At 40.8% G+C, this 26125-nt stretch overlaps 1 protein-coding gene across 2 annotated transcripts in view; it reads right to left on the bottom strand.

Annotated features, from left to right (window-relative positions):
* SNTG1 (syntrophin gamma 1) overlaps positions 1–26125 on the bottom strand; it is a 795295-nt gene that overhangs the window by 485802 nt on the left and 283368 nt on the right. The window lies entirely within an intron of this gene.

The following is a 26125-nucleotide window of genomic DNA, read 5'->3' as shown; positions in this document are numbered from 1 at the left end:
TTGCTTCTGAGCATGGGCGTTATTTTCATGTCGTTAAAGCCCACACATGACAATTTTTTACAACGTTAAAAAAGACGCGAAAATTTAGAGCATGTTCTAAATTTTTAATGGCCATTTTTAACGTCGCGAAAAATGCTCTGGAGCCCACACACGATCCTTTTTAAAGACATTAAAAAAAAATCACAAAACGGTCGTGTGTACGCGGCATAAAAGTTCAGTTCCTGTTTAAATTCTGCTGATGAAGGACATTTTAATAGTAGGAGTTTACTAATAAGGCAACCTGTATATATGAAGCTAATCAATGTCAACAGCAACTTTAGTATAATTAGGGATGCAGTTACCCTCTGAACGATTTTGTCAGAATAAAATTGATTGTGGCTGGAGGAATCCCATGCAAGATCTTCCAATTTGTTTGGGTACATGGCTACCAAATGAGCTGGTACAGCCTAGTTCTGTCTGTAAGAACTTAAATATTTATATTTGTGTTATCCCGCACTCAATAAAACTTCTCAATCCTATATCAATCCTATATAATAAAGGCTGCACATCAAATAGTTGTGTTCCCACAACTGAATAAATAAATGAAAAATGTGTAAATTGGCTGCGCCTACTTATCAATACCAATTTGCAAATTAATAAACATCTAGTGATATAATCAATACAACAATCAATCTAAATATGTGTTTTCAACAGATGCAAAGTCCATATATATCCCAAAAAATCTGTGTAAAGTTATTTAAACATATAATCCTTATATTGTGCTTTTTCTTCACCCTTGTGGATCCTGGGTTAATTATGTGAATCCCACCACCATTCACCACTGCCCTCATCTTAATTTTAGACCTGTCTCCAGGTCTAAATACACTTTCCCCTGCTGGGGTTCAAATCCTGACTCATCAGCTCCTCACGTTCCTTCTGTCCTCCTTTCCCCTCTCTGAGGCCCCGTATACACGACAGAGGAACTCGACGTGCTTGGCACGTCGAGTTCCTCGTCGAGTTTTGGGATGAAGCCGCCGAGGAGCTCGGCGGGCCGCCTTCTCCCATAGAACAACGCGGACAATGAGAAAATAGAGAACATGTTCTCTATTTTCTCGTCGAGTTCCTCGGCGGCTCCATCGAGCCAAAACTGTACAGACGACAGAGTTTCTCGGCAGAATCCGGGTTTTGACCGAGTTTCTCGGTGAATTCTGCCGAGAAACTCTGTCGTGTGTACGAGGCCTGAGTCTTATTATGCTGGTGTGACTCTTTATACTCTCCTCCGTTCCTCAATCAAACACATTTTGCCCCCATAGTGTAGTATAAACGTGATTTATTCAAAAACAGTATTTTACACTTACATTAAAATTAGCAGTCAAATGCTTCCACATCAAAATCAGATGGAGCTGCTGCTGCCGTCACTCTCTGTCCTTTTTGACCTCCACAGTGCTACATAAACCCACTCTGTCCAAGGTGTTTCATCATGATCAGGTCTAAAATTAAGGTGAGCTCAGTGGTGAACGATGGTGGGATTAACATAATTTACCCAGGATCCACAAGGGTAAAGAAAAAGAACAAAATAAGGATTATATGTTTAAAGAACTTTACACTAAATTTTTGGGATACATTTGGACTTTGCATCTGTTGGAAACAGATTTGGATTAATTGTTGTATTGATTGTGTCACTGGATATTAATTTTAAAATTGGTATTGATAGGTAGGCGCAGCCAATTTACACATTTTTAATTTAAGAACTGAAACATACCTGAGCAACGCAACAGCTCTTTCAGTCTCCAGATAGAAACATTGAACTACTGAACTTGTGAGTGTTTCCTTTACTACATATACTGTTGCTATAAGCTGATGTGTTTCTGTAAAATTTCAAGAAAAGCAATACCAGAAGAGTGGTGAGTTGCTAAGTAGACAAGAGGTTATGAACGGAATTCAAGTATTGATGAATCAAGACATTAATTAATTCTTGGGATGCCAGAGTTTGTTTTCAAAGTTAATGCTGTTATCTTTATGTCATTTTGACTGTGTGCTCTAAATTCTAAATAGCACATTTTGCATTTTTTTATAGCATATCAATTCCTACCACAGAGTTCAAAAAGTTTGTGAATTTAAATTAAAAAGATATAGTGTAATGATATATTTACTCAGCAGCTCACACAATTGAAGGTGGTCTGGGTTACTATTATGTGCTTTACCGTAATTAAATACTGAATCAGCAATGTTCTAGAAATGCCAACTTTAGTTCTTTTTAAAGAATAAAAATATCTTGTTAGAAAACTAATAAATAATAATAGTATGTTTGGTATATCAACAAGAAAGCATAATAATGTGGAATAAGCTATAGAGGTCCTATATAATCACTGCATGTCTTGGCTCTAGGTACTGGGACATAAAGAACCAATATTATACCTCAGATTAGCACAACACCAGTAGAGAAGACTGGGAAAATCTATCCCCACCTTCTGTTTTGGGTCATGTGATTAAAACATCACATGAAACAGAGCCACAAGGGAGGTCTGTGAATGGATTCCCTCAATGTGCTCTGAAGAGGTTGTGGAGGGGGGTGGGTGGATGCTGATCTGAGGTCTTAAGTAAAGTTTAGGATGTGCTGGTCTAAATAATAATTTAAAGGGGATATTAGGAGAGGCTGGTCAGAAGAGTAGTTTAAAGGGGGTGCTGATCTGAAGTCTAAAGAGAAGTTTAACCACTTAAGCCCTGGGCCTGTTTTTCAGATTCGGTGTTTACGAGACTAAAACATTTTTTTTTGCTAGAAAATTACTTAAAACCCCTAAATATTATAATTTTTTTTCTAACACCCTAGAGAATGAAATGGCAGTCATTGCAATACTTTTTGTCACACCGTATTTGCGCAGGGGTCTTACAAGCGCACTTTTTTTGAAAAAAATTCACTTTTTTAAATTAAAAAATAAGACAACAATAAATTTGGCCCAATTTTTTTATATATTGTGAAAGATAATGTTACGCCGAGTAAAATGATACCCAACATGTCACGCTTAAATATTGCGCCCGCTCGTGGCATGGCGTCAAACCTTTACCCTTAAAAATCTCGATAGGCGATTTTTAAAAAATTCTACAGGTTGCATTTTTTGAGTTACAGAGTAGGCCTAAGGCTAAAATTATTACTCTCGCTCTAACGATCGCGGAGATACCTCACTTGTGTGGTTTGAACACCGTTTTCATATGCGGGCGCTACTCGTGTATACGTTCGCTTCTACGCGCGAGCTCGTTGGGACGGGGCGCTTTAAAAAAAATTGGGGGGTTTTTTCGGATTTATTTTTATTTATTTTAAAATTTTTAACACTGAAATAAAAAAAATAAAAAAAATAATCACTTTTATTCCTATTACAAGGAATGTAAACATCCCTTGTAATAGAAAAAAGCATGACAGGTCCTCTTAAATATGAGATCGGGGGTCAAAAATACCTCAGATCTCATATTTAGGCTTAAATGCAAAAAAAAAAAAAAAAAAAAAATTTAAAATGTCATTTTTTCTAATGACAAAAAAAAAAATGTTGCTTTAAGACGCTGGGCGGGACTGACTATTTGACGTCACTTCCGCCCAGCAGAGCTATGGGGACGGGTGAAGGAGATTTTTCCTTCACTCGTAACCCCGCTCAGCTGCCGAACGGTCCCCATCGCCTCCGCCGCTACCGACGGCTACGGTAAGCGGCGGAGGGCGCGGGAGAGCGGCGGGAGGGGGGGCCCCTCTCCCGCCACCGATAACAGCGATCTTGCGGTGAATCCGCCGCGGAGACCTCCGTTAGCGTGTACCGGACTGCCCACTGAAGAGATGAATATCTCGGTTGTGGCAGCAGCTGCTGCCGTTACCAAGATATTCATCTTTAAAGTGATGACGTATAACGACGGTGGGCGGTCGGCAAGTAGTTAAATGGGGGGAGCTAATATGAGGTCTGAAGCAATGTTAAAGTGGAGGTTCACCCAAAAAATCAATTTTTAACATTAGATTGAGGCTAATTTTACTAAGCAGAATCGGGTGTTTTTTTTTTAAATCAATGCAGTACTTACCGTTTTAGAGATCGATGTTCTCCCGCCGATTCCGGGTATGGGCTGCGAGACTGGGCGTTCCTATTTGATTGACAGCCTTCTGACGGTCGCATACAGCGCATCACGAGTTCCCGAAAGTAGCCGAACGTTGGTGCGCAGGCGCCGTATAGAGCGGCTTCTTTCGGCAACTGGTGACGCGCTGTATGCGACCGTCGGAAGCCTGTCAATCAAATAGGAACGCCCAGTCCCGAAGATCATACCCGGAAGCCACGGAGAACATCGATCTCTAAAACGGTAAGTACTGCATTGATTTAAAAAAAACACCCGATTCTGCTTAAAATTAGCCTCAATCTAATGTTAAAAAAAAAAATTCGGGTGAACTCCCGCTTTAATATGGAGATAATCTGGTAGCTGTAGGGGGAGGTAAAGGGGGGCTGATCTGAGGTCTAAAGGGGAGTTTAGATGGGCTAATCTGTGGTCTGGTGTTATGGGGGGGGGGATTTTTTTCTATCACTGATGCCATCAGCTTGTAAACCTCAAACTGAGACCTCTAAGGAGAAAATCCTTGTCACTTTCAATTTATTATAATACAAAGGGGAGGCGGGTCACATGGGGGAGACCGGTAAAGGCAGTGGGTGGTGGCAGGCGAGTGACCCCCTTTCACATTCTGTAGAAGTTGTTGCGGGGCTGTACAGTTGCTCAGATCACTTCTACTTTAAAGCCCATTGCTGGCTGTAAATTTTGGTACCGGGAGCATGGCTGCAGCCATTAAATCCTGATACTGCCACTTCAACCTAAGGACGCAAAGGTACGTCCAAAGAGGTTGAAGTGGTTAATAATGCTTTGAGCATAACAGTAGAAATGCAAAATTAATTTACACACTATATAAGGCTGCTGCTTACATGGTGGCTGTAGATAGTGAATGAATAGAGATTAGGCAGGTAGTTAGTGTAGTGTGCAGTCAGTCAGTGTAGTATATATATAATACAGTTCAGTGTATATATTACAGTTAGTGTAGTATATATAATACAGTTCAGAGTATAAAGTGCAGTCAGTGTAGTATATATAATACAGTTCAGAGTATATAGTGCAGTTAGTGTAGTAAATATATTACAGTTCAGAGTATAAAGTGCAGTCAGTGTAGTGTATATAATACAGTTTAGAGTATATAGTGCAGTCCATGTAGTATATATAAAAACAGTTCAGAGTATATAGTGCAGTCTGTGTAGTATATATAATACAGTTCAGAGTATATAGTGCAGTCAGTGTAGTATATATAGAAAATACAGTGCCACAGAGTATATAGTGCCACCAGTATAGTATATATAATACATCACAGAGTATATAGTGCAGTCATTGTAGTATATATAATACAGTGGAGAATATATAGTACAGTCAGTGAAGTATATATAATACAGTGCAGTGTATATAGTACAGTGCAGAGTATATAATACAGTCTATGTATTGAAGTGGTAAGGGGAACCGTATGACAGAATTAAGAAAAAAAAGCGTTGGGTCCCTCCAAAAATCCATACCAGGCCCTTTGGGTCTGGTATAGATTTTAAGGGGAACCCCATGCCAAAATGTAAAAGAAAGTATGTGCCCCCCCCCCAAATCCATACCAGATCCTGATCCCCTATATGAATGGGTATCGGGTACCTATTCACTAAAAAAAGTGTCAAAAAGTAAAAATCACAAGACACAGTTTTTGACAATTGCTTTATTAACCACTGGCTGACTGCTGCACGCCACTATGTGTCGGCAGAATGGCATGCACTGGGCAAATGGATGTACCTGTGCGTCCCCTTTAAGAAGCCGTGGGGCAAACTCGATGTTCGGCGGCAGCCCACGATTGTGTCACGGAGCTGCAGAACAGGGGGATGCCTGTGTAAACTGATCTACTGCTCCCTGTCATTGGGATCAGTGATCAATGTTGTGTCACAAGTAGCCCAGCCTCCAAACAGTTAGAATCACTCCCTAGGACACACTTAACCCCTTCCTCGCCGCTGTGTGGTTAACCCCTTCCCTGCCAGTGTCATTTACACAGTAATCAGTACATTTTTATAGCACTGATCGCTGTATAAATGACAATGGTCCCAAAATAGCATCAAAAGTGTCACAATGTCGCAGTCATGATAGAAATCGCAGATCGCCGCCATAACTAGTAAAAAATAAATAAAAAATGCCATAAAACTACCCCCTATTTTGTAAATGCTATAACTTTTGCGCAAACCAATCAATATACACTTATTGTGATTTTTGTAACCAAAAGTATGTCGAGAAATACATATTGGCCTGAACTGAGGAAAAAATTATTTTTAAATATATTTTTGGGGCTATTTATTAAAGCAAAAAGTAAAAAATGTAGCTTTTTTTCAAAATTGACGATCTTTTTTTGTTTATAGCGCAAAAAATATAAACCGCAGAGGTGATCAAATACCACCAAAAGAAAGCTCTATTTATGGGAAAATAAATATCTCAATTGTATTCGGGTGCAACGTCGCACGACCACGCAATTGTCAGTTAAAGCGACACAGTACCGAATTGCAAAAAATGGCGCGGTCATTGGACAGTCAAATCCTCCAGGGCTGAAGTGGTTAAAAAAGAAAAAAAAAGTGTACATCCATCTTCAATCACAAAAAAAAAAGCTCAGCCTCCATGGGAGGCCTCCTGATGACTGCTGTCTTTTCACTTTGACAGCTCTTATATAGGCACGGGCTGGGCCACCATGTGAAGTCACTTTGACACTTTTTTTGGTGAATGGGTAAGGGTAAAATGTCCAATAAGTCCCCCACCTACAGACCCAGACAACCACCGCCCAGGGTTGTCGGGAAGAGGTCCTTGTCCCCATCAACATGAGAACAAGATGCTTTGGGGTGGGGGCACAGAGCCCCCCCTGCCCCAAAGCACCCACCCCCCATGTTGATGGAATGTGGCCTGGTATGGTTCAGGAGGGGGGAACACTTGCTCATTCCCCTCATCCTGATCTGCCAAGCTTCATGCTCAGATAAGTGTCTGGCTTGGATTTTGGGGGGTCCCCACACCAATTAAAAAATGTTTGGGCATGGAGTTCCCCTTATAATCCATACCAGACCTGAATGGCCTCATATGGACTTGGGGGGGGACCCCATGTTGTTTTCTTCATAGATTTCTCATCTATATTGCTGAGAGTTTAAATATATTTTGTTTCCTTTAGAAAGGTCATTATTGCTGCGGCATGTCATATGCATTGCACATATGCATCACTTTATATGCAGACTAAGGGGACCCCCCAGGCACAATATTTAAAGGAATAATAATAATGCCAAGAGGGTTAAGGCAGTGCTTGAAAATAATGGTGGAAAGACAAAATAGTGACACTTTGGGCCCTATTTGGACATTTTCACTTAGGGGTGCACTCACTTTTGTTGCCGGTGGTTTAGACATTAATGGCTCTGTGTTGAGTTATTTTGAGTGGACAGCAAATTTACACTGTTATACAAGCTGTACACTAACTACTTTACATTGTAGCAAAGTGTAATTTCTTCAGTGTTGTCACATGAAAAAATATATTAAAATATTTACAAAAAATGTGAGGGGTGTAGTCACGTTTGTGAGATACTGTATGTCCAACGTCATTGCTGCAATGACCCATGCAAGCAATATGTAACATGTGGAAAGAGTAGGATCTACATGAACATGAAGTATGGTTCAAATGACGAGACTTTTTCTTAAGGTACACAGTGCTTATGTTTACTTGATTGTGGCTCTTATTCCAAGGAACAGGCAGAGGAAAGTAACATTTTAATTGATGCCTCAGGCAGCAGATTGTTGACATCAATCTTACCTTTCACAATTTCCCTTGTTAATGAAATATGATTATTATACTTCATAACAACCATATATTGCATTTTACTGCAGACTATAACCACTACAGCGTTTGTCTTACACCCTAGCTTAAAGTTCTGTTGTGATTTGCTACAATAACCCCATATTAACACTAGTCCAATTAATTTTCCATTTCTTGTATCAACCCAGTCAATTTTAATATCAGAAATGACATCCAGTATGAAATATTCCTCTTATAATGTGCACAGTAATTGATGCAATGTCCAGAGGAGTCACAGAGAGAGAACCCTGCAAAGAGGGATTGCTTTTCTACAAGAAAACAGAAGATCCGTGGGAGAAAACACTTTTAAAATATAACTATTTCTTTCCATGTACAGCACACGCACAGTCTGTCTTTCTTAAAAAATAAACTTTAAACCTTTAACCTTTCTTTAAAAACAAAAACAAAAATGTAAAAAATTAGGTACATAAGAGGCTGATGCCGCGTACACACGACCATTATTCATGTCATGGAAAAAAAATTCTCTACGTGATTTGTCGTGATTCCTCTCAAGCCTGCCTTGAATACACACGTTCACAGCTCGGTGACATACAACACGTACAACGGCACTATAAAGGGGAAGTTCAACCTTTCTATTGTGTGTCCCTGTGTGCCACGCCGAGTATGGTGAAGAGAAAGAGCAGCAAAGATTTGTCGGAGGATTTGAGAACAGAATTTGGGGAAAAGCATTGACAAGCTCAAGGTTCAAGTCCATCTCCAGAGATCTTAATGTTCCTGTGTCCACTGTACGCAACATTGTTAAGACGTTTACAGCCCATGGCAGTGTAATCTTCCTGGGCGTGGATGAAAGAGAAAAATGTATCAAAAAGTTTTCCAAAATGTACCTGAGGAAGCCAAAATCCTTTTGGAAGAATGTTCTGTGAACAAATGTAACAAAATTACAGCTTTTTGGTACAGTCCCTGCAATCAAACATGGTGGAGGTTCACTGATGTTTTGGGGTTGCTTTGCTACGTTAGGCACTGGATGTCTTGACTGTGTGGTATTATTGAATCTGAAGACTACTAAAGAATTCTAGGGTGCAATTTAAGGCCCAGTGTCAGAAAATTCAGTCTCCGTCAGAGGTCATGGGTCTTACATCAGGACAGTGAACCAAAGCACACATCACAAAAAAGCACCCACAAATGTTTTAAGTCAAAGCACTGGAGAGTACCAGCAATGAGTCAAATCTAAATCCCATAGATCACTTGTAGAGAGATCTCAAAACAGCTATTGGGAAAGGGAACCCTTCTAATCTGAGAGACCTGGAGCATTAGATGAAAGAGTGGTCCAAAATTCCAGTAGAGCGGTGTAAGAAACATATTGATGGTTACAGGAAGCGATTCATTTCAGTTATTTTTTCCAAGGAGTGTGCTACCAAACATTAAATTGAGGGTGCCAATAATTTTGTCCAGTCCATTTTTGGAGTTTTGTGTGGAATATTTCACATTTGGCTTTTTGTTTCTCTACTTTTTTTGTGTCATACAATACAAACAAAATAAACACAAGCATGCCTAAACATTTGTAATTAGAACACTTTGCTGGGCGAAGTGGTGCATTATCTGACAAAAATGCGGGGGTGCCAATATATTTAGCCATGACTGTATGTCTATATATATACTGTATATTATTATTACATTTTTATATATTTTTTTGTTACTGTATATAACCAAACACACTAATGTCAGTGCTATAGGTCAATAGAGTGTCTGCCTATATATCATACAAAAATCCATCATCTTGATCTACCCACTAAATTACTGCACAGTTTTATGGAATCATTTAGCTGATATCCCATTAAATTGTGCCTGTATATTATTTCAATTGATTTTATACATCAGACTCAGTTGCTTTTCCTTCTCATCATTTATTATTTCACTCTTGTATCTCTGTTAGAAAATACTAATGCTATTACAGGGGCTAGTAGTGCTATTCAGCCTTTAGAGCTTGCTTTAATTCATCATAATTAACTTTGTGCTGTTGAACTTGATTATGTCAAATCTACAAAGCATTTACAATCCAAAAATAGATGTTACAGTTAAAAAAAACAGTAAACCTTGTTTTACCACAGCCAACTGATAAGATCAAGAACTAAAGAGTGCCAATTCTTATATATATATATATATATATATATATATATATATATATATATATATATATATATATATATATAAATATATATGAAAGAAACTACAATTTAAAGAGATTTCATTTATGTTGGGCAGAAATGTACAGGTTTAGATTTCGTAATACATTTTCACCACTGTTCAAAACAGAGTTTTCTAAGCATTCCTGGAATGATCATCATGAGCTGAACTAGGCCTTTCAGGTGAGCCGAACTGTTCGTGTTTCAATTTTTTGCATGTAGAAGCTATTAGACTGCAAATCTGTTCTGTGCATGCACAGAAACATATGCAAAACTAACAGGTGCCCAGTGTTTAAGTCCCAGACAGCATTGAAGATGTAGTGGAAGGGATCATATCTGGCCCTGCATTATCCAAAATACAGCTTTGCTCTTCAAGAGGTATATGACGTTGCATACCCATTCTTTCTTCTTATGTTATCAGCCATTTCAAAAAGTGAAAATGAAGGTGTAATAAGTAAGAGGAAAGTAGCAAAAAGTAGGATAGGGCAACATATATTAAGCTATAGTATAGTATATAGCTATTAAGGATATAGTGAATATGATAATACAACCAGGCATCTTTTTTTCCAATCATTTGGATAATTGCAACATGGAATTGTTATTATATTGCTTAAGTTTCCTGATCCGAGATGTAGACCCTGCTCTTTGATGCAGCTGCTTTCCCTGGGAGTGGAGTCTAAGAGGTATCTGGCATGGGAGACCCCCTCATGGGAATTTGGGCTTAGCTGCAAGCTACCCTCAGGTCACTCAACAGGTACTCAAAGATGAGGAAGAGGTTGGTCCCAGGTAATTAGGAGCTGGAACATGAGGTCATCGTGCAGTTGGAAGCAGGGATGATTCTGAAGGTAGTTGATGCCGAGATAGCATAGCCAAGTTTAAAATTGTAGTTGCTGTATAAAGTTCTGGTTCTGGGGTGAAGTAGCATAAACCCAAACTGGGGATGAAGCAGAGACTGATGGTGTAGCTGAGGTGCAGAAGCACTGTGTGTGGAGCGAAGACCCAACTGAGTCTGTGGTAGATGCAGAGGCACAGTAGGGCTGCAAGTGCAGAGGAGATGCATTGGAGAATGCAGGTGCAGCAAAGATGCAACAGATGCAACAGAGTGTGGTAGCAGCATAGGTGCGGCAGGGCTGCAGGCGCAGTAGAAAGGAAACAGAGTTTACAGGTGATGCTGGGGTGTAGCTGAGATGAAAGAGCAGCAGAGTCTGTGATAGCTACCAGAGGGAGCAGAGGTGCTATACAGGGGGCAGCAAAGGTGGCTGTGATAACAATGTAGTAGGAAGTTTAGGGTAAGCTGCGTAGCACTTTGACTCATTGCTTGCGTAGTGACAGTGTCCTGCTTACATTTAAATAGAAGTTACCATTACATGACTTGACGTGACACACATGTGACATTCCGGATAAAACAAAAAAGTGCTTGCGTCTGTAGGAAAAAGTGGGGTAGGTAAGTAATTGTGACCCTAAGGAGCATATTTTTTAAGTGTTACTAGACAGTCACTGTAATTTAAAACCCAATGCACCAGGAAGGTATACCTACAGTAAATGTCTTGGTGTCACATTCACTGTTTTTTAAATATACCCCAAAGAATACATAGACATGGCATATATCATTTGAAAATGAGTAAAATATGTAGGCATTTGCAATTCAATGAATAATGTAAAATAAATAACAGTTTTCATATTGTAGACAGTAATATTTACATATATAATATAATGCAACTGTAGAACAGATTTAGCATGTTATATTTATCCATTGCCAAAAAAATTGTGAGCAATAAAGTAAAGAATTCTTCAAGTAGGAAAAAAGAACTATGGGCCAGATTCACATACATTTGCGGCCGTGTAACGTAACCCGTTTACGTTGCACCGCCGCAAGTTTCCAGTTTTAGTGCCCGATCCACAAAGCACTTACCTGGAAACTTGCGGCGGTGTATCGTAAATACGTCCGGCGCAAGGCGGGCCAATTCAAATGGGCGTGTGCCATTTAAATTAGGCGCGCTCCCGCGCCGGACCTACTGCGCATGTTCCGTTTGGCAATTCCCGTTGTGCTTTGCGCGCAGTGATGTCATTTTTTCGAACGGCGACGCGCGTAGCGTAATTCTGTATTCCCAGGGCTTGCGCAAACGACGTTCATTTTTAAATTCCGACGCGGGAACGACGGCCATACTTTATACAGCAATACGATTGATGTGTAAAGTTAAGGCACCAAAAACGACGACTAACTTTGCGACGGGAAACTAGACTAGCGGCGACGTAGCGAACGCGAAAATCCGTCGTGGATCGCCGTAACTCCTAATTTGCATACCCGACGCTGGTTTACGACGCAAACTCCCCCCAGCGGCGGCCGCGGTACTGCATCCTAAGATCCAACAGTGTAAAACAATTACACCTGTCGGATCTTATGGATATCTATGCGTAACTGATTCTATGAATCAGTCGCATAGATAGAAACAGAGATACGACGGCGTATCAGGAGATACGCCGTCATATCTCTTTTGTGAATCTGGCCCTATGAGACTGAACACTGTAAATGACAGTCAGAGCAAATCCATTAACATTAGCAAGTAATATTCATTGGCCCGGATTCTGAAAGCACTTACGCCAACGTATAAACTGATACGCTGCGTAAGTGCATGGATGCGCCGTCGTATCTATGCGCCTGATTCTGCAAGTAAGATACGCCTGAATTTTGGCTTCATACGACCGACGTAAGTTTCCTACGCCGTCATATCTTGGGCGCATATTTACGCTGGCTGCAAGGGGCGCTTCCATTGATTTACGTGTCGAATATGTAAATGAGCGAGATACACCGATTCACGAACTTACTTACGCCCGTCGCAGTAATTTACTCCGTTTACGTAAGGCGTACGTCCGGCGTAAAGTTAAGCCTCATAAAGCAGGTGTAAGTCATGTCAGGGTATGGACCAGGGAAAAGCCCCCGTATTTTACGTCGTTTACGTAAGTCGTACGTGAATAGGGCTGGGTGTAGGTTACGTTCACGTCGTAGGCATTGAGCCGTCGTATCTTAGGGAGTATATTCGACGTGATTCTGAGCGTGCGCGCGCATGCACCATTTGTTCGGCCCTTCATTTGCATGGGGTCACGCATCATTTAAATGGATCACACCCACTTCCTTCCTACTTTGAATTAGGCGGGCTTACGCCGACCAATTTACGCTACGCCGCCGCAATGTAGGGAGCAAGTGCTTTGTGAATACTGTTCTTGCCTCTCTATGTTAAGTTGGCATAGCGCATATGAGATGCGCTACGCCTGCACAAATGTACGCCGCTCTACGTGATTCTGGGCCATTATGTTTATATTGTGTTGTTGGAAATTGTTATACCAAGCCACAGTTAAATTGTAAATAAAAAATAAAAAAAAATAAAGTTGTAGTTCCTCTAGTGTTAGGTGATGGCTGGGATTGCGGTATGTCCACTGTCCATAGTTCTGAGTATGTATTTTAAAATGTTTTCAAAATGTTGGGGGGAGGGGAGGTATTTTTACATTTAAACTGGTTTATTTAAAGTTTGCATGTATTACAAACATCAGAGGCCAGCATGAACTATATCCAAGAATGCATATTGTATGGAGTACATCACATATGCGTGAAATATAAGTAAAAAAAAGAAAGGAGTAAGGGTATAGATAGCAGAACCAAACAAGAAGGTCCCTCAAAAGAAATGTCTTGCCAAGTTAGTGGGGCCCTCCCCTTCAGTTTCAATTCAAGTAGAAGGAATCTACACCAAGGGCCTTCTTGACACTGGAGCCCAAGTGACTCTCATATATAGAGACTTTTATGATAGACACCTAAAACACCTACCACTGTGCAAGCTGGAAGAGCTGGAGATATGGGGAATTTCCCTTATGATGGTTACCTGCCAATTAAGCTAACCTTTGACCCCTCAGTGGCAGGAGAGACAGAAACTTTTGACACTTTGGCAGTAGTCTTTGCTCGCCCACCGGGAGCTGAAAAAAATTCCATCATCATTGGGACTAACACCGACTTGGTCAGAAGAAGAGGCAGAAGCTCCGGAAGAAGTTCCAGAAGAAGAAGAAGAAGAAGAAGAAGAAGAAGAAGAAGAAGAAGAAGAAGCAGGTGCCTCCAAAAAAGAATCTCCAAGAGAAGAAGTAGCTCCTCCAGAAGAAGAGGAACTTTGCGTGCCTGAAAAAAATGACTTACAGCCAACTGGGTGAATGCTCTGAAGAGGCGGTATTCATCTCCAGAAGGACAGCTGATATGTCTGGTCCATCCACTGTAAATTTAGTGGAGGGCAACCCTGGCTCACATCTGGTTGGGCTGCACCAGATCATATGGCCTACAGGCAGGGCAACCTCATCTCCGAAGCTTGGTGGGGGGTTCCTCTGCCTGGTTCTTATACAAATATGACTTGTCTTATGCCTTATTTATACTAACCAAGTTTTCTCTGCATGTACCAGGTTATGAACTGTTACTATCTTTGGAGGACCAAAGATTTTTGAGTGGGGGGAGTGTGTAGCAAGGTATCACTTTCTATGTGATTCAAAGACTACCATTTACAGATATGGAAGGAATCCAGCTCCCTCCAGTGGTCAATTGTTGGATGGCCACCTTCTATTTGGTTTTGCACTGGTACAACCAGGAATGTTGGGAAACAAAGTACAAGGAGATAAAGACTCCGTTGCTCTGGTTAATGGATAGACTACAATACCCAGAGAGCAATGGTGCAATCCCAGAATGCTTTGCACCCCACACATCCGGCTGGGGGAGGTAATTTAAGGAGGAGGACGTGTTTGGCGCGCCCTCTCTGGACCGCCTCCTTAACCCAGGAGGGCGCCTGTGTGAGGTGTCTCTCTAGAAATCTGGGCCAGAGTCTTGAGGCCTATCCATGCCTGTGTGGATCACCATCGGAAGAGAGAGGATCCCTGACAGAGTGATCGGACGGTGTCCCAGTGCAATGGTGACCTGTATGAGAACCGGAGACTGTCGGTGCCGGAACGACTGTGGATTGGAGTTCGCAGATGGAGCCATTGGGAAGGACAAGGCCTGATTTGGTTGGGTGAGCCAGGCACCTGCCCAAGCATACTGACTGTATTGCAGGAGGGTGGATCATTTAAACTCGCAATTGTGGTTTGACTACCTGATTTCTTTCATCAGTTATTTGTCCCAGTGTTGGATTACAAATAAACCATAGTGCACCAACGCATGCAACTAAAACACGCATGAGAAACTCAGAACGATCATATTAACATTTGGTCTGATCAACCAAACTACATTAGTGAATTACATTATTTAAAGACTGTCTGTTAGGTAAAGTAAACTGTTAATATCTATACGTACTCTTTAACTAAGAAATTGATTATATTAAGCTGCACAGCATTTGTTATCAGAAAGAGCTGGGTGAGGCCTGGCTGAGAGGTGCTTTGGTGTGAATATCTTGCAGAAAGAATCTCTTTGCTGTGCACTTACACATGTCTTCATTATTGTTATAATTTAACCTTCATATATTTGTTACCACTATTCTTGACTCTTATAGGGCCCTGTAAGTAGTCCACTATTGTTTACTTTTGTTCCTTTGTTTTTTTTTATGCTTACCAAGTAAAATCCCATTGGTTAAGGTAAATCTGTGTGAAGTCCATCTGTCATCCTGGGGATCAGTGCAATACAAGGTAACCATTTGTTTAAATATTTACTGTAGAGTGATAAAATATTGTGCTCCCCAACATCTATTGGGGTCCACAATCTTTACTGATACCAGTTGTGCCAAGGGAGGGTTCAAAACAGTTTCAGGGGTTGATAGCCAGAGCGTAGAACCAAATCAAACCAGCAGCTCCTTTGGGGGTAGTGCTACATAAGGCACAACAATAAAGGAAAATAATGTCAACATAACATAACAAGGGCACAATAATCAGCATATTCAAGGATGTATTCAAATTAATCTAGTTCTGTACCAGAGCCCACGAAAGGCTAAAAAAGTAACTAGCCAGAGGTGTTTTGTTCGTATAAGAACATTGATAGAGTGTAAATACAGGTGACACCGAGGCCATTCAGAGATGCCAATTCCATCAGCAATGTATTACTATTTATACATAAGAAAGAAGAGGAAAAAGAAGCAAGGCAGGAGAATCAAGGAAAGGCAAGGAAGAGGGAGAGAGATAAAGGGAGGGAAGGGCATGGAGGGGCAAGATACCCATTGGAGTTCATTGGAGTCGATGAGGCCTTTACAGTATTGTAGAAACAAATTAGATAAAATTGGAAGAATATCAGCCATAGGTACATGCCATCCACGTGTGTTTATACAATTCAGATGTGTCCTCTTCCCGTGCGTTCATATGCTCTGCATGATCAACACTGTCCATTTCACAAGCCCATTTGTCTAATGATGGAACTTCTGTACACCCCCCCAGTGTCTAGCTATGATGAAGCAGGCCGCAGTAATAAAATGTCTGAAGAGAATTTTCAGACATGTACTCCAAATGTGGGTCATGGTGCCAGGACCTTGCAAACATCGCCAACATGTATCAGAAACAGAGGGATCAATTTTGTGTAAAATATCACCTAGATAGAATACAATAATCATGCTCTTGCGCATTGGAAGAGAATAACATTTTGTAAGAGATTGTCAGTATTTTGTCCCAGTCATATGCTCTGTTGACACTTGTAGCTCTTGTTCCCACTTTGACTGAAATGGAGGTGGATAAAGATATGACTGCCTCAAAGTCCGTACCAGATCTTGTCAAGGATTTAATCAAAGACCATTTTCCCAATTAAGGTTACAGCTGTGTATACTCCAACCATGCACTAGAGGGGTTATGACAAGTGGTTAGTAATCTAGAGAGGGCGATAAGGGTTCCACTTCAAATTATTATATAGGATTTATGTAGCGCCAACAGTTTGCACAGCGCTTTACGAAACAAAGGCAGACATTACAGTTACAATACAATTTGGTACCAGAGGAATCAGAGGGCCCTGCTCATTAGAGCTTACAATCTAAGAGGGAAGGTCAACTGATACAAAGGTTAATAGCCGGGGGGATTGAGCTGATGGAGAAAGTAAAAAACAGTGTATTAGAAGCAGGATAGGCTTCTTTAAAGAGAAGGGTTTTCAGGGATCGTCTAAAGATGGATAGACTAGGAGACTGTTGGACAAATTGGGGTAGTGAGTTTCAAAGGATGGGAGAAGCTCAGGAGAAATCCTGGAGGCGAGCATGGGAGGTGGTGACAAGGGAGCTATAGAGCAGGAGGTCTTGGAAGGACTGAAGAGAGCGACTTGGTTGATATTTTGCAAGTTATTATTAGTATTTTATTCATGTTCGCCTGTTCGCATATTCTACTGCAAACCGAACCGGGGGGGGGGGGGTGTTCGGCTCATCCCTACTTGTGACACATCAGAAGAACAAGAGAGACAATTGTATAGGTCATCATAAAATGATGGAAACGGATCATTAATTTCTTTGGGATGGTGGGTGAACACTGAACACTTCATATTTGGAATAGAGGCAAGGGTATTTTTGGCATGTAATTCTCTGGCAAGTAACCCCAGCTTATTAGCTTCAACATAATACAGTTTGAGCAGCCTATCCCTAATGGTCATGGTTTTCTGTTCTAAGGCCTCATACACACGATAGGTTAAACAGAGGACAACGGTCTGATGGACCATTTTCATCGGTCAAAACCGATTGTGTGTGGGTCCCATAGGTTATTTAACCATCGGTTAAAAAAAAGCCAACTTGCTTTAAATTTAACCCATGCATGCTCAGAATCAAGTCGACGCATGCTTGGAAGCATTGAACTTCGTTTTTTTCAGCACGTCGTTGTATTTTACATCACCGCGTTCTGACACGATCGTTTTTTTAACCGATGGTGTGTAGGCACAACGGACCATCAGTCAGCTTCATCGGTTAACCGATGAAAACAGTCCATCGGTCCATTCTCATCGGATGGACTGATCGTGTGTACGCGGCATAAGAGTTCCAAAAGTCTGGCTTTAAACAGTGCAAGCATGGTAGTGGAGGATTGGTTGCGTTCATGAGCTTTTTATAATGTGACCATACAGGATGATACATTTTTGGTACAGGAAGACTGTCTTTCTTAAGTCTCAAGCCATGTTTAAGGCCACGTACACACCACCGGATCTCCGCTGGAAACGATCCGCCGGATCTTTTTCCAGCGGAGATTCCTCCTCCGGATTTGGATCCAATGGCGTGTACACACCATCGGATCCAAATCGTGCGGAATTCATCCGCTGTGACGTGTCGCGCCGTCGCCGCAACGATGACGCGGCGACGTGCGCGACGCTGGAAGGTAAGTACTTCCACGCATGCGTCGAATCATTATGACGCATGCGAGGGAGGGGAGCGGACGGATTGATCCGGTGAGTCTGTACAGACCACCGGATCAATCCGCTGGAGCCGATTCAAGCGGATAGATTTCTTAGCATGCTAAGAAATTTATATCCGCTTGAAATCGATCAGCCCGAGGAATCTCCGTGGATAAATTTCCGCTAGGCTGTACAGACGACCGGATTTGTTCACTGGAACTGATCCGCAGATCAATCCCAGCGGATAGATCCGGTCGTGTGTACGGGGCCTTACAATAACCCCCATTACCATGCATTTCAGCGCTTCCCACTGTAGGGAACAGGAGTATCATCATTTTGTGATCGTAGAGAAAGTTAGCTATAGTGTGTCAAATTTCAGTCAAGCAAAAGTCATCCCGGAGGAGGGAGTCATTCAGACACCAAGTCAATTCCTGCATAAATAAGTCAGGTAAGGAGAGGGAAAAGCACACTGGGCATGATCAGAACATAAGTTGCTATTACTGCTCTGTGGATGAAAGATCAGGGCAAAAAGATTCACAGGAAAATAGTTGATCCGTAAGAAGTAATTATGGGCTGATGCCTCGTACACACGGCCGAGGAACTCGACGTGCCAAACACATCGAGTTCCTCGGCCAGTTCAGCCCTGAAGCCGCCGAGGAGCTCGGCGGGACGAGAGCTCCCATAGAACAACGAGGAAATAGAGAACATGTTCTCTATTTCCTCGTCGAGCTCCTCGTCGGCTTCCTCGGCCGAAAGTGTACACACGGCCAGTTTCCTCGGCAGAATTCAGCCAGAAACTCGGTCGGAAGCTGAATTCTGCCGAGGAAACTGGTCGTGTGTACGGGGCCTGAGGAGTAAAATGAGAAATCTCTATCAGATAAGAAAGCCTCTACACCTCATGTCATAATAGAAACTTCTTCAATCTATTCAATTATGAGTAGGAAATAGAGCTTCGACCCACAGATGTACCCACGAGGGGTTCAAAATACAATTAAAACCTCAAGCCAAGAAATCACTCTTTTGCAAAATCCAGAATTTTATGGAGACATTGGAGGATATGAGCAACCTGATCCTGGTTAGGCATGTACATAGTTTGCCATTGATAGTCAGTTTTACCAATAAGTACCTACCCTCTGGGTCTGCGCAGACCTCTGACAGTGTATAGGAAAGAGATGTGTGGAATGTGATAGATACCCCGCATGATTTGGAATGAGTATAGGTACTATGAAACCTGGTTGGGTAGTACTTATTTCTAAGTATAGGGACATGGTCAGTATGGTAATGGGTTTCCTGGAAAAAGGTGATACTGACCTTGGACTTGGGAAAGTATAGAGGATCTATGATTGTTTGGATGGTTCGTTCAAACCACAAGCACTGAAGAAGCAAAGTTTGATGGGGAGGCAGGGCATTTTTAGGTAGAGTTGTCAAAATTTTTGTCACTGTCACTTATTCTGGCAAATGGGACAATAACAATAAACAGCGGCATGTGACTTAAAATTTATAGTAAATATCATAACATCTAAATAAGCATTAATCACATGTATTATTATTGCAGTTTGATACACACTTTACATAGGAAACACCACACTGATTGTGAGTTGAGCTGCTACTGCTTGCTCCAAGATCCTGATGCTCACCACTATAGATCAAGTCATGGATTGTTTCCTACAGTCTTTTTTTTAATGGCCTACAACTGTCTTGCACAAATCTTCTTGCTTTCTTAACCACTTTATCCCCGGAGGGATTTTCCCCCTTCCTGACCAGGCCATTTTTTTGCGCTAAAGGCACTGCATTGCTTTAACTGACAATTGCACAGTCGTGCGATGTTGTGCCTTAAACAAAATTGATGTCCCTTTTTCCCCACAAATAGAGCTTTCTTTTGGTGGTATTTGATCACCTCTGCAGTTTTTATGTTTTGCATTATAAATTAAAAAAGAGTGACAATTTTGATTTTTTTTTTATATTTTGTACTTTTTGCTATAATAAATATCCCAATTTAAAAAACAAAAATCCTTCATCAGTTTAGGCCGGTATGTAATCTTCTACATTTTTTTGGTAAAAAATAAATAAAATCGCAATAAGCATATATTAAAGGTTTGCACAAACGTTATAGCATCTGCAAAATAGGGGATAGATTTATGGCATTTTTATTATTTATTTATTTATTTTTACTAGTAATGGCAGTGATTTATTTCAGGACTGCAACATTGCGACGGACACATTGGACACTTTTGACACTTTTTTGGGACCAGTGACATTTATACAGTGATCAGAGCTAAAAATAGCAACCGATTACTGTATAAATGTCACTGGCAGGGAAGGGGTTAACACTAGGGGGCGATCAAGGAGTTAACTGTGTTTCTTATGTGTGCTTCTAACTGTGGGGGGAATGTGGCTGACTAAAGATAGAGAGAGATTGTTGTTCCTACTTAGTAGGAACTCACAATCTGTCTCCTCTCCCCTGACAGAACCGGGATTTGTGTGTTTACACACACACAGATCCCGGTTCTCACTCTGTCACGAGCGATCGTGGGTGTCCGGCGAGGATTGTGCCCACAAGGTACACGCATCGGCTATAGGGACACGCTGCAAGCGCCTACTACAGCATCCTAAAGAGCCGATGTACAGATACAATGGCTCACGCAGCTGTGCGGGATATGGTTAATGTTCATGAATTGGTTTTAGAATGTTTTTTCGTTTTGTGATTAGGAAGAAAAAAAACTAAATTAAATTCCTCACCCCAAAAGCTACATACCTGTATCACTGAGGAGGTGCTTTGGGAACATTACACTACAAAAAAGTTATCCCATCCGAACCAATGGCAGTTAAATCATTTGCAATATCATGCATTTTACAAAATAAGGTATTAATGCCTGTAATGCCACCAGAAATTCTAACAAGACCCCTGCCTTTTTTCTGCTTACTTAAAACCATTTCACAGCCAGCTAGTTTTTTTTTTATTATTTGCCTATATGCATACAATGGTCAACAAATAACAGATCAAAATGATCCCTTTGCCAGTTCACCAGGTAAAAAAGTAAAAGCTAAGGGCAAGATTCAGAAAGAATTACGTTGCGCATTGGCGGCGTAACGTATCCCATTTACGTTACACCGCCGCAGGTTTACAGCGTAAGTGCCTGATTCACAAAGCACTTACCTGTAAACTTGCGGCGGTGTAACGTAAATCCGCTTGGCGCAAGCCCGCCTTATTCAAAAGGGGCGGGCACCATTTAAATTAGGCGTGTTCCCACGCCGAGCGTACTGCGCATGCTCCGTCCGTCAAATTACCCAACGTGCATTGCGCTAAATGACGTCGCAATGACGTCATTGGTTTGACGTTAACATAAATGGCATCCAGCGCCATTCACGGACGACTTACGCAAACGACGTGAAATTTAAAATTTTGACGCGGGAACGACGGCCATACTTAACATTGCTTAGACCACCTAGGAGGCAGCCTTAACTTTACGACGCGTATCGCTACGGAAACGACGTAAATTTAGATCGACGGGCATCGCAGACGTTCGTGAATCGCCGTAACCAGTCATTTGCATATTCTACGCCGACCGCAATGGCCTCGCCACCTAGCGGCCGGCCTAGAATTGCAGCCTAAGATCCAACGGTGTAACACAAGTTACGGATGTTACTGTCGGATCTTAGGGCTATCTATTCATGACTGATTCTATGAATCAGTCGCATAGATACGACAATCGTATCTCAGAGATACGACGGCGTATCAGGAGATACGATGGCGTATCAGGAGATACGCCGTCGTATCTCTTCTTTGAATCTGGCCCTAAATTGTTTACAGCAAGTATGCTGCCCTGTTGACCAAATACATTGCAAATACATTGCAATCAGCAATGATGGCTAATTAGGTGCAGTAAGTGCAGCACCCGCAAGACAGGGAAATATAATATCTAATGTAATATGTAATGGGTAGGGAGTACAAGGATTCCACTTCCATTTTCAATTCATATATGATTCTGCTGGTTTCTCTAAAAGCAGGATAACATGTTTTTTTTCTGTTATTTCACAGGAATGGTATTCACATTATGTTTTCATTCTCCTGCAATTTCTTCCACATTTAAAAACTGCAAATGAAACTTGCTGGTTTCCATTTGCTTAGCTTGTAGCCAGTGGGGAGCAGATTATAAATGCAATGTCCACTTTCATTCCGTTTTCATTCTTTTTTCAATTTATCATTATTAGTTTCATGCAATTGCTACTGAAAAAGCATCCCGGTAAAAAAGGATTGAAAATAGAACACTGAATAAAAAATCAAGTATTGTTTAAAAGAAGGATTAAAATCTAGTTAAAAGCTGACTGGAGAATGATTTAAAGCTTCATGTTCTATCTGTCTTTATCTCTGAATCAGACTGTCTACACATGCACACATCCTTAGTACAGCACAACATGTTACATGCTCTCAAACATCCTAAAAGGACTACTACTAATAATGATACTTTTTGTACATAGGAAGTTTACCTTCCCTCCAAAAAAAAATTTAAGGACACTGATTTACAGGTATTAAGCAAGCATCTAGCGGAGCGTGTGATGTCCAGAATTTTGCAATGTCTATAAGAGGTAATGTAATGTGTGCCGTATCTCTACCTAGAACGATGCACTCGGTGTCGGTGTGGGGTTGGAGTGCTATCTGACGTGGTTATGTGGTGCTTGAGAGGCAAATGTCTTCATAACAATGTTGTGCCGTTGAATGGTTCTTTTTTGTCCTTGTACATTGGAAATTGTTGTTTATTTACTTGCCCAATAAACACCTTTTTGATAAAAAAAAAAAAAAAAAAAAAAGCAGAATTTGATGGCATTGGCTAATCTCATGCAAATGAAACTTGTGCGTACTGACACCCACTTTTACCTTCTTTCAAAATGAGGCTCTCATTTTACTGCATGTCAGCAACACCAAGCAGCAATGCTTATGAAAGTGATCAGAAATCGATGTACACATAACAACACTGCACCAAGCCCTGGTGGCTTCTCCCCCCACATCCCGCGCATGTCCTTTGCCTGCATACTTTGTGCTATAATGTGTCCCTCTTTCCCATCTCACCAAGTTGGGAGGGAAGCTTTGGGACCCAGCGGCCGCCCAGAGGACAAGGGAAATTACAATTGCAGTCTTTTCATACACATCCGGCCGTGCTGGTTGCTGGCCGGGTGGGGGGTATTTAAGGCTGCTTGTTCTGGCCATTAGATCTACTGGAAATACAAGGACACACTCACACACAGGGCTTCAGGTAGTAGCCCTTCTTTTTTAATGAAAGATTCTTTCTGTACTGAACGCTAATGTTATAGTTCTTCTTTATTATTATCCCCTGCTGTTAGGGGGATGTTTGGATGATGGTTTATCTTACCAACATATACAAATTAAGTCATTTTTATATCTGACGGTCTAGTTCCACATATGATTGTCCTGCTCTGAAAACTCTGTGTCCCTGGATGCTTCGAGCTTTTTCAAACCATATTTTGTACTATTTTCTACTACAGTGGGACCCTAGTTTAAGAGTAACTTGGTTTAAGAGTGTTTTGTGAGCAACTATTTTTTTTTTAATTCTGACTCGGTTTGCAAGTGTTGACTCGGTTTGCGAGTGTTGACTCGCAAGACGAGCAGAATTCAAGCTAAATAGGCCTCCAGTACCTCATTTGGCCTGAGCTACAGGGGCTCAGAAGCCGAGCAGAGACGAAAATAGGCCTGCAGTACCTCATTTGGCTTGAGGTACGGGGACGCAGGAGCCAAGAAAAGTCGAACATTTGCCTGCAGTACCTCATTTGGCCTGAGGTACAGGGGCGCATGAAATAAACCCAAGTGTCGGGCCTTTTCGGCCGTTTCGGCACTCTCTGGCGGTATCCCCCCCACCCCCACCTCTGTCCGCATTCAGTATTGCATCCCATTGAAGTCAATGTGGAACAAATTATTTTTGTTTCCATTAACTTCATTGGGAAAACTCGCTTTGATATGCAAGTACTTTGGATTACGAGCATACTCCTGGAACGCACTATGCTCATAATCCGAGGTTCAACTGTATTCATTTAGTTGGTACTTAAATGCCTCCTATTGTTATCTGCAGTCCCTGACTTGCTGTGGCATGTGTAGAATCCCCATTGATTGTATATTGATATATTTATTTCAGATTCTTGGGTGAGTAGGAATATCTTTGAGCTGAATATGCACATGTATATTTTATTGTTTGTATACTTTTATTGATGTTGTTGCTGTTCTTTGTCCTACCAAAATGCCATATATTTATACCAGAGTATATAATAATTTCTATTTGAAGGCTTTTGCTTCTAAGTGGACAGCATCCCCTGAGGAAGCCCAGGTTAAGGGCACAATTTGTTGGGAACCACGTCAACCTTGCTGAATCCATAAGGACTGTACCACATGTATTTGCGGTAAAACATTGTTTAAACATTTTTTAACCAATGTTAAAATAAAATGTTTTTCTTTTAAATGTATCTCTTTAATTATATCTACTAGTATATGCACCTTAAAAATCCCATAATATCGCAATACTTTTCATAGGGCAATATTGATTAGTTCAAAATGGAACACATTAACTATACTATTGCAACTCAACTATCTCCAAGAACTGATTGGTTTGTTGTACTTGTCTAGCTAAACAATGCATATGTCCACACTGCTGATTAAACTGGAGCTTTACTAGATGATTACTTTGATCCTAGTCATTTATTCATGGATTTTTTTTTTTGTAATTACATTTTCAGATAGAGGACTTTTGTCATATTTATTTTATCATATTAATATTATAAACTCTTAACTACTTGATTTATGATTCTAATCATCTTGCACAAGAAATATTTAATTAACCTTCCTAAATATATTTCATTTTTTTACAGTAACAACATGCTTTTGTGCTCAATGTCAAACTGACCTTTTATATGACATCATCATGCCTGGTATGAAGGAAGTGTGAACCAACTGGACTTCGAGATTTTACACTGTTTAATGATTGCAACTGTCCCTGCTCACTTATAAAAGATTTATATTTGATATATAAAAAACATATATAATTATTTTACCCCTAGATGCAGAAGAACTTTAGAGAAAAGTACTACCCTAAATTAGGCTTGTTACTTTATGGTTTCCAGTTTTCTAACCAACATCACCCATAATTATAGTTCTAGAGTTCTAAAGCAGTGTGCTTTAGGCTGGGGAATTTGATAATGATATGCTTGACAGGTGGCAACAAAAACAAAATTATGTTTTGTTAAATTCTATGAACAAAACTAACAGTATTTTGTAAGGTCTGTGTGAATGAGGCCTTAATGGAAAAATCATCTTTGGTTGGTTCCCATCCTACTCCTGAGTTTTCCTATTGATGAGTGAGACGCCCACCACTCAGGAATAATAGGGAAGTTCAAGAAAATAAAAAACGATAGATGCAGCTCAATATAGCGTATTTATCGGCGTAAAACACGCACCCTAACTTTAAGAGGGAAGTTTCAGGGAAAAAAAACTTTCCACAGCCCCCTGCGTATAACACGCAGGCACAATTTACCCTCTATTTCAGGGTAAAAAAGTGAGTGTTATACACCAATAAATACAGTATATACTGGAAAGTCCAGATTTGCTCTCAACTTCAGCTGCCTATTTCTCTGGATCTATTGAATATTTTGAACAGATGTGACTGTCACTGTCTAAAATCTTAAGCATTTTTTAATTTTATGCTTAGTTTGAAATTTTCAGGAGAAAGTCTTAATAAGCACAAATAAAATTGTTCATGGTTCATTTCCACTCTTCCAGTCTGTGTATGAGATGCTTTTTTT

This window comes from Rana temporaria, chromosome 5, assembly GCF_905171775.1.
Source record: "Rana temporaria chromosome 5, aRanTem1.1, whole genome shotgun sequence".
NCBI classification, from domain to species: Eukaryota; Metazoa; Chordata; class Amphibia; order Anura; family Ranidae; genus Rana; species Rana temporaria.
This window is presented reverse-complemented; position numbering and strand designations above follow the sequence as displayed.